This window comes from Mauremys mutica, unplaced genomic scaffold (assembly GCF_020497125.1).
Source record: "Mauremys mutica isolate MM-2020 ecotype Southern unplaced genomic scaffold, ASM2049712v1 Super-Scaffold_100084, whole genome shotgun sequence".
NCBI lineage: Eukaryota > Metazoa > Chordata > Testudines > Geoemydidae > Mauremys > Mauremys mutica.
The window spans coordinates 288,841-297,014 of NW_025423260.1; the positions used below are offsets into that span (position 1 = coordinate 288,841).

At 55.6% G+C, this 8,174-nt stretch overlaps 1 non-coding gene across 1 annotated transcript; it reads left to right on the forward strand.

Moving 5' to 3' along the window:
- The first annotated feature begins 5,744 nt into the window (after positions 1-5,744).
- TRNAG-ACC lies at positions 5,745-5,817 on the forward strand. Its single transcript has one exon. It is a non-coding gene; the product is annotated as a tRNA-Gly (tRNA).
- Positions 5,818-8,174: the final 2,357 nt, after the last annotated feature.

Below are 8,174 nucleotides of genomic sequence, written 5' to 3' on the forward strand. Positions count from 1 at the left end.
CCTGAGACCCGCCCCGCCCACCGCCCCCACCTCTCTGCCCCTCCCCTGAGACCCGCCCCGCCCACCGCCCCCACCTCTCTGCCCCTCCCCTGAGACCCGCCCCGCCCACCGCCCCCACCTCTCTGCCCCTCCCCTGAGACCCGCCCCGCCCACCGCCCCCCACCTCTCTGCCCCTCCCCTGAGACCCGCCCCGCCCACGCCCCCCACCTCTCTGCCCCTCCCCTGAGACCGTCCACGCCGACGCCCCCCACCTCTCTGCCCCTCCCCTGAGACCCGCCCCGCCCACCGCCCCCACCTCTCTGCCCCTCCCCTGAGACCCGCCCCGCCCACCGCCCCCACCTCTCTGCCCCTCCCCTGAGACCCGCCCCGCCCACCGCCCCCACCTCTCTGCCCCTCCCCTGAGACCCGCCCCGCCCATTGCCCCCACCTCTCTGCCCCTCCCCTGAGACCCGCCCCGCCCACCGCCCCCACCTCTCTGACCCACCCTGCCCACCGCCCCCACCTCTCTGCCCCTCCCCTGAGACCCGCCCTGCCCACCGCCCCCACCTCTCTGCCCCTCCCCTGAGTCCCGCCATGCCACCGCCCCCACCTCTCTGCCCCTCCCCTGAGACCCGCCCTGCCACCACCCCCACCTCTCTGCCCCTCCCCTGAGACCCGCCCTGCCACCACCCCCACCTCTCTGCCCCCTCCCCTGAGACCCACCCCGCCCACCGCCCCACCTCTCTGCCCCTCCCCTGAGACCCGCCCCGCCCACCGCCCCCACCTCTCTGCCCCTCCCCTGAGACCCGCCCCGCCCACCGCCCCCACCTCTCTGCCCCTCCCCTGAGACCAGCCCCGCCCACCGCCCCACCTCTCTGCCCCTCCCCTGAGACCCGCCCTGCCCCCGCCCCCACCTCTCTGCCCCTCCCCTGAGACCCGCCCTGCCCACCGCCCCCACCTCTCTGCCCCTCCCCTGTGTCCCGCCCTGCCCACCGCCCCCACCTCACTGCCCCTCCCCTGAGACCCGCCCTGCCCACCCCCCCCACCTCTCTGCCCCTCCCCTGAGACCGGCCCTGCCCACCGCCCCCACCTCTCTGCTCCTCCCCTGAGACCCGCCCTGCCCACCGCCCCCACCTCTCTGCCCCTCCCCTGAGACCCGCCCTGCCCACCGCCCCCACCTCTCTGCCCCTCCCCTGAGACCCGCCCCGCCCACCGCCCCCACCTCTCTGCCCCTCCCCTGAGACCCGCCCCGCCCACCGCCCCCACCTCTCTGCCCCTCCCCTGAGACCCGCCCTGCCCATTGCCCCCACCTCTCTGCCCCTCCCCTGAGACCCGCCCTGCCCATTGCCCTCACCTCTCTGCCCCTCCCCTGAGACCCGCCCTGCCCATTGCCCTCACCTCTCTGCCCCTCCCCTGAGACCCACCCTGCCCACCACTTGCACCTCTCTGCCTCTCCCGAGACCCACCCTGCCCAGCGCTCACACCTGTCTACCTCCTCCCCTGACCTGCCCTGTCCACCACCCCCACCTCTTTGCCCCTCCCCTGAGACCCACTTGTCCACCCCTTTCCTCTGTCGTCTGTTGTTATTCCTTGAAACATCAAGGATGGAATTAAAAGCTGAGTTTACTCCAGGGTGAGGAAAGAAAGGAGCCACCAACCCCCTGACAAATCTCAGTGCCCCAGAGAAAACCTGCCCCCTGCTATTGCAATCACTGCTGTGCTGGGGATATGGCAGGAAAGGGACTGTCTGAATGATCAAGGCAGGAAATGGACAACAATCTACAGCAACGTCATTGACCACAAACATACTCTCCTCATGCTCCAGCCAGAAGGGAAATGAGCAGGAATTCTTGCAGTTCAGCCATGGACACACTTACACAATGGCACAGCAGTGTGTGTGCTGGGGGAGCTGGTCTGAGGAAACAACTGGAATTGATCACTCAGTGAGAACAGAACTAGAGTGCAGTGAGAGACACATCTTAACTGAGTAATTGTGGCTGAGTGGTTAAGGGGGTGGACTAGAAATCCATTGGGGTCTCCCTGCGCAGGTTTGAATCCTGCCAACTATGGAGAAAATTGTGGTTCTTTAGTTTCAAGGGAGCTGGGTCTTGTCTCACTCTCAAGCTGTGTCTACACTATTGGGTAATGCGGCTTTAAAATGTTTTAATTAAACAGCTGTTGCATGTCCAGAGCACATCCACGCTAGAATCTTGGATGGCCACAGAGAGCAGTGCACTGTGGGTAGCTGTGCAACTGGCTGCAGGGTGTTTTGGGAAGGGTTTGCAGTGCCTCATGGGCCGGTACAGCATCACATGATGCAGGTTTCTCTATCCCACCGTTCCATGGGCATCCTACTAGATTGCCAGCTGCTTTTCAACTGCGGTGTGCGTGGCGGGGTAGAGACTGAGTGTGTGTGTGTGGGGAGAGGGAGTGTGTCGGCACACTGTCTCTATGTTCAGACAGCTGCTGCAAGCAACCAGTCCTGAGGCAGGGGGAGGGGGCAGCCCCCACATCAGCCCCCGCTTCCCTCACTGGCTCAGCTCAGCACAGCAGCCTCTGTCACACGCACACACACACACACTGCTGCTGCTGAGCTCTGTGTCAGGGGTGCTGGAACAGGGGGTTTAGAGGGCCGTGGCCTCACCACTCTTAACTGGCTGTTAGGACAAATGATGGAGTGGGAGGAAGAGTGGAGTCTTGGGGGGGGAGAGGCATTCTGTGGGTGTGGCCTCGGGGGGAGAGGTGGTGTGAGTGTGGGTCCTTGGGGAAGGGTTTTCATGGGAGTGCCACAGTTCAGACAATAGTGACCCCCCCACTGTAAGGAAGCTCCCGCCGCCCCTGCTCTGTGTTCGTAGCGCGGGAGAGAGCAGCGTTCCAGGGCAGTGATTTGCTCCCCGGGGCTCCGCCAGGGGGGCTTGGGAGGCTGCAGGGAGCCCTGGGCCCTTTAAATCACCACCCTGGGGAAGCCGGGCCGGGCTGGCACAGCGTACCCGCTCTTGCCAGTACCTCATACCGGAATGTACCAGCTTACGTTCACTTCTGGAAGGTCCTCACGTGGATCAATAACTGGTTAAAAGCCAGGAAACAAAGGGTAGGAATAAATGGACAGTTTTCAGGATGCAAATAGGTAACTAGTGGTGCCTGTACTGGGACTAGTCAACATCTTCATAAACGATCTGCTAAACAGCGAGGTGACAAAATGTGCGGATGATCCAAAACTACAGAAGATAGTTAAGTCCAAAGCAGCCTGGGAGGATCTAAAAAGAGATTTCACAAAACTGGGTGAAAGGGCAACAAAACGGCGGATGAAATTCAATGCTGATCAATGCAAAGTGATGCACATTGGCAAACATAATCCCAGCTCTACATATAAAACGATGGGATGTAAAATAGCTGTTCCAACTCAAGTGAGAGATCTTGGAGTCACTGTGGATAGTTCTCTGCAAACATCCACTCAATGGGCAGTGGCAGGCAAAAAGCGAACAGAATGTTGGGAATCATGAAGAAAGGGATAGAGAATAAGAGAGAAAATCTTATTGCCACTGTATAAATCCATGGTACGCCCATATCTTGAATACTGCGTGCAGATATGGTCGCTCCATCTTAAAAAAGATGTATTGGAATTGGAAAAGGTTCAGAAACGGGTATGGAGTGTCTGCCATATGAGGAGAGAATAATAAGACTGGGACTTTTCAGCTTGGAGAAAAGCTGACTAAGGGGAAATATGCTAGAGGTCTATAAAATCATGACTGGTGTGGGGAAAGTAAATAAGGAGTGTTACTTATTCCTTCTCATAACACAAGAACTAGGGGTCACCAAATGAAATGAATAGGCAGCCCGTTTAAAACAAACACAAGGAAGTATTTTTTCACACAACGCACAGTCAACCTGCGGAACTCCTTGCCAGAGGAGGTTGTGAAGGCCAAGACTATAACAGGGTTCCAAAAAAGAGCTAAATCGATTCATGGAGGACATGCTCTGAGCCAGGATGGGCAGGGATGGTGTCCCTAGTCTCTGTTTGCCAGGAGCTGGGAATAGGTGACAGGGGATGGGTCACTTGGTGATTCCCTGTTCTGTTCATTCCCTCTGGGGCACCTGGCTTTGGCCGCTATGGGAAGACAGGATACTGGGCTAGATGGACCCAGTCTGACCCAGTCTGGCTGTTCGTACGTCCTTATGTCCTTATGCTCCTTTCATACAGATGCCTGGGATTCTGCCTCACAATGTGTCCCTGAGGTCTCAGCCAAAATGCCCAGACAGGCAAACACTCTGGGCTCCTGAACCCTCTGCCCCCCACCTAGTGCCCTATGGCTCATCCCTGACCCTTGATGCTGCTCCTTGCTATAGACTGTGAAAGGAGCAGAGGCAGCGCAGGAGCCTTCTGGGGACGCAGATCTGAGGCTTTGGGGAGACACATTGTCTGAGACATCAGAGCGCTGCAAACCCTGCAGCCACCCCAATCTGGGGCCTGTTCCATCCCTGAGTCTGGGCTACTGCGATCCCTCCCCCAGAGCAGGGCGCCCACAGATTACAGCCTGGAAATAGGCGTGTGACACTAACTCCTGTTCTCCCTGACAAGGCCTCCCCTGCACCAAGTGCCTCTCCCAGGCAAGACGTGTCTTCGGTGCCCCCCCCCCATATGTTAAAAATTTGAATATCTTATTTTTCATTGCATTTGTAGCTCAGCTCATGATTTTGACGCACAATTTCGATGCATGATTTTCTCTGTCATATAAGATGATAAATTTGCAGGCTAGGTTCTGTAAACCTGTATTTATTCATGCCATATATAAGCAAATAAAACAAATGCATTTTCTTTAAGCATATAGAAACTTTTAAATTTTGACAGTAACTGAAATGTACTAACATCTAGCAATGGAACTGTCACTAGCACAGGGTGGGCCAGTATTAAATAGAGTTACAGCGCAGACAGCGTTAGGATGTTAACCCCAGGCCTTTAGTTGAAAGGTCGCTTCTCTCGCCTTTCCCCCATGAACTGAAGCGCAGCATTAAAGAGATCCAAAGATTAGCCAATGGTATTTTAAAGTGCTAAAATAGCAAGCGATGTCAGTCTCTCATTGGCCATCAGCGACTGAAGATGTGGTTTAATGAGCCGGAGCCTCAAGGCGAGGGTGGCTCTGTCCACTGCCTTCCATTGCGCTGCTGGGCACCAAGTCCCTGGTGGCCAATATGTGACGCTGGGAGAAGAGAGTGGGGTGGCAAGTGGCGGCAGGACTTTTGCCACCAGGGTCTAGCTGCCCAACTTGCTCCTGGTACTGCTGGCCCCCCGTCGCCTGCAGGTAACACAGGAACTAAGGCAGGAATAGGGTGAGGAAGCGAGTAAAGCCGAGCAAGGAAAGCAAAAGTGAATCTTGTCTTCATGGGCCGCTCGCAATGACGTCCTTTTTCTGTGCCACTGCTGACAACAACATCCCAGACAGAAAAGCAGGAGGCCAAAAAGAAACCGAGCAGCTGCTGAAGTAGTTCAGTTGGGAGCGTGCTAGACTGCAGCAGAAAAAGACAGCATGGGATTCTGAAACGAGTTGGCCCACCTGACCTTTCATTCTTCTCTTGCTCTTTGTCAGCAAGGGGAAGAAAAAGAAGCTCTCCCTCAAGCTGGAGTCACAAGGGCGACGTAAGGACGACTTCCTGAGCCCTGGCTCCAGTCCTCTGCTCTGCCAGCTGACCCATCGAAGGGCTGCCACCACTTTCTCCAGGTTTGTCCATCGGTCTGTGCCAGGGTGAGCAAGAGCCAAGCAGCTGGAGGTTCTGTAGTATAGTGGTTATCACATTTGCCTACCACGCAAAAGGTCCCTGGTTCAAAACCAGGCAGAAATATGCTGGCTTCCTTTTGCCAGATTCCCCTTGCTGTTCAGGAAGGCCTCCTCCTTCTCCTATTGGCCTGTCCCTGGGATAACTCCAACCCCTGCATGACAGAGGGTGCTGACAGCAGTGGAGAAAGCACCTTGGCGTCAGGCTGGAGAACCTAGAGGAGTGCGGCGTGTTACCTTTTGGAGGCTTGTGGCTTGGCCTCCTCTGCTGTTGGAGGTTGGCCGGTGGAGGCCGGCTCTTCCTGCTGGCCTCCTCTGCGTGACTTGCCAAAGGAGGAAGTGAGGCAGGAATGGGCAAAAGAGGAAAGTCGAGCTGAGGAAGGCAGGGCAGAAGCTAAGCGCCTCAGTGCGGCTAATGCTAAGTGGGGTTAGCAGAGCGTCACCATTCGTTCTGCAAAGCCGGGGGAGGTGCAGTTGGCTGCTGGGAGGCAGAATCCTGTGCCTGCATCTTGGCTTCCCAGGGATGGCTCCTTGCAGCCCAGGAGAAGCGGGGTTCTGGGGGGACAGAAAAGCAGCAATGGCGAGGCTGAGTGGGCTCCTTTCTGGCCGAGATGGTGGGTCTGGGAGTTGCCTGTAAGCCATAAGTGGACTTGGTGGAGTGAAAACCACTGCTCCATTCTGGCTGACCTGGGGGAGCCATTGATGACATGGGAGTGGGGACTGTGAGCAAATGGGATCCAGGAAGCCCCAGCCTGCCCCTCCAGGGGCCGAGTCTTCTTCTTCTCTCCTGCCATGGGGAGCCCGGCCTTAAGCCTGCCCAGCATGCATTGCAGCTCGAGCATTAAGCCTTCCTGTGGTATAACCGAACTACAGCCTAGTGTAATAAGGTGTAAAGTTTAGATTGTGAATTTATCTTTAATTTCCATGGTAACTTACTTTGATCTTTTATGCCTACCACTTATAATCCTTAAAACTCCATCTTTCTGTAGTTAATAAATCTGTTTTATGAAACTGGTGTATTTTGCTTGAAGTTCTTGGGAAATCTCAGCTCCATTACAAGGCTGGTTCATGTACTATTCACAGTGAGGGAGGGGTGGACCCTGCGTAATAAACTCACTATTGTGTCATACAGGAGGCCTGTGATACGAAGGGGGTCAGATTAGATGCTCTAATGGTCTCTTCTGGCCATCAAGTCGACTAATTTCTGAAAAACTGAGTGTAGCATTGGGAGCAGTGTCTGATGTTTCCCTGTCTAGCCGGCTTGCTGCCTAGAACGAACGCTCCTTGAGTGGTGTGATCCACAGGGAGTAGCTCAAACCTGCAAAGTGCCTGGCCAGGGGCAGGACATTAGCCCAGCAAGGGAGGGGTGTGACAGTGATATCACAAAGGCCTTTGGCAGGACCTCAGACTATTGGTCCAAGGTGGTGGGGAGGGGGTGACCTCACAGAGAGATGCTGACATCAGCCAGGCAGGACAGGGGCGAGGGGCCAGGGAAACCTCAGAGACCCCTGTGGCTTTGCTTCAGCAAGTCTCCTTCTCCAGGTCTCTCTCTGAGGACTGAGAGAGTATTCGGGTTCACGGACGTGAGCGCCAGGAGGAACCTCTTTTGAGTCTTCTCCTTCCCTTTTAGTGATTTTACTAGAAAACAGCCGTCCCTGTTTAGAAGGTAAGAGCCTCCTGGAGGTGTGAAACCTGTTCAGTCTGATCCATGGGGGTGACAGTTGAATTCTAGGCATGGAAGACATGAGCTTAAGGAGGCAGAACTTTATTCTGCACCTGGGATTTTGTCCCTTAGAATCACTGGGGACATTAGGGTTTGTTCTTTTTGCTTCCCCTCTTCCTCCCTCCTCTTTTTCTCTTGCTTCCTTTGTCCTTTTATCTGTTCTCCTCCCAACACCAGAAAGGTGTGTGTGTGTGTGTGTGTGCGCGTTGCGGGGGTGTGCTCTGCAGCTCCCACTGGGGGAGGTCCACCCAAAAATATGGGGCTGAAATAGTGCTTGGGCAGTGATCCCCACCAGTGACCTGGGCCATCCTTTGGGCTCTCTGGTGAGAACCCTCAGCCTCCCATCCTCAGTCTCTATCCCTGATTGGCTGAGCAGGGGGTTATTGACAGGGAGGAGACTCAGGTCCTTGTTGGTCTCTTTTAAGACCAAGTAAATAAGTCAGAACCAGTTCTGTGTTTGATGGATTTTGCTGCTTCTCTGCATTAATGGTCTCTGAGCAGTTCACGATTCTCTCTAACCTTGCAGTTCTCCTCAAATACTTGCTGAATAATTACTGTCACTGTTGTTGGTCTGGAGCTCATCAGAGCACTTTATTCTGGTCATTCAATGTCTGAAATTCAAGATCTGATGGTTAGTTTGAAAATCAGGGCTCTTGGGTCCTATTCCCAACTCTGCCACTGGCTGGGTGTGTGACCCAAGA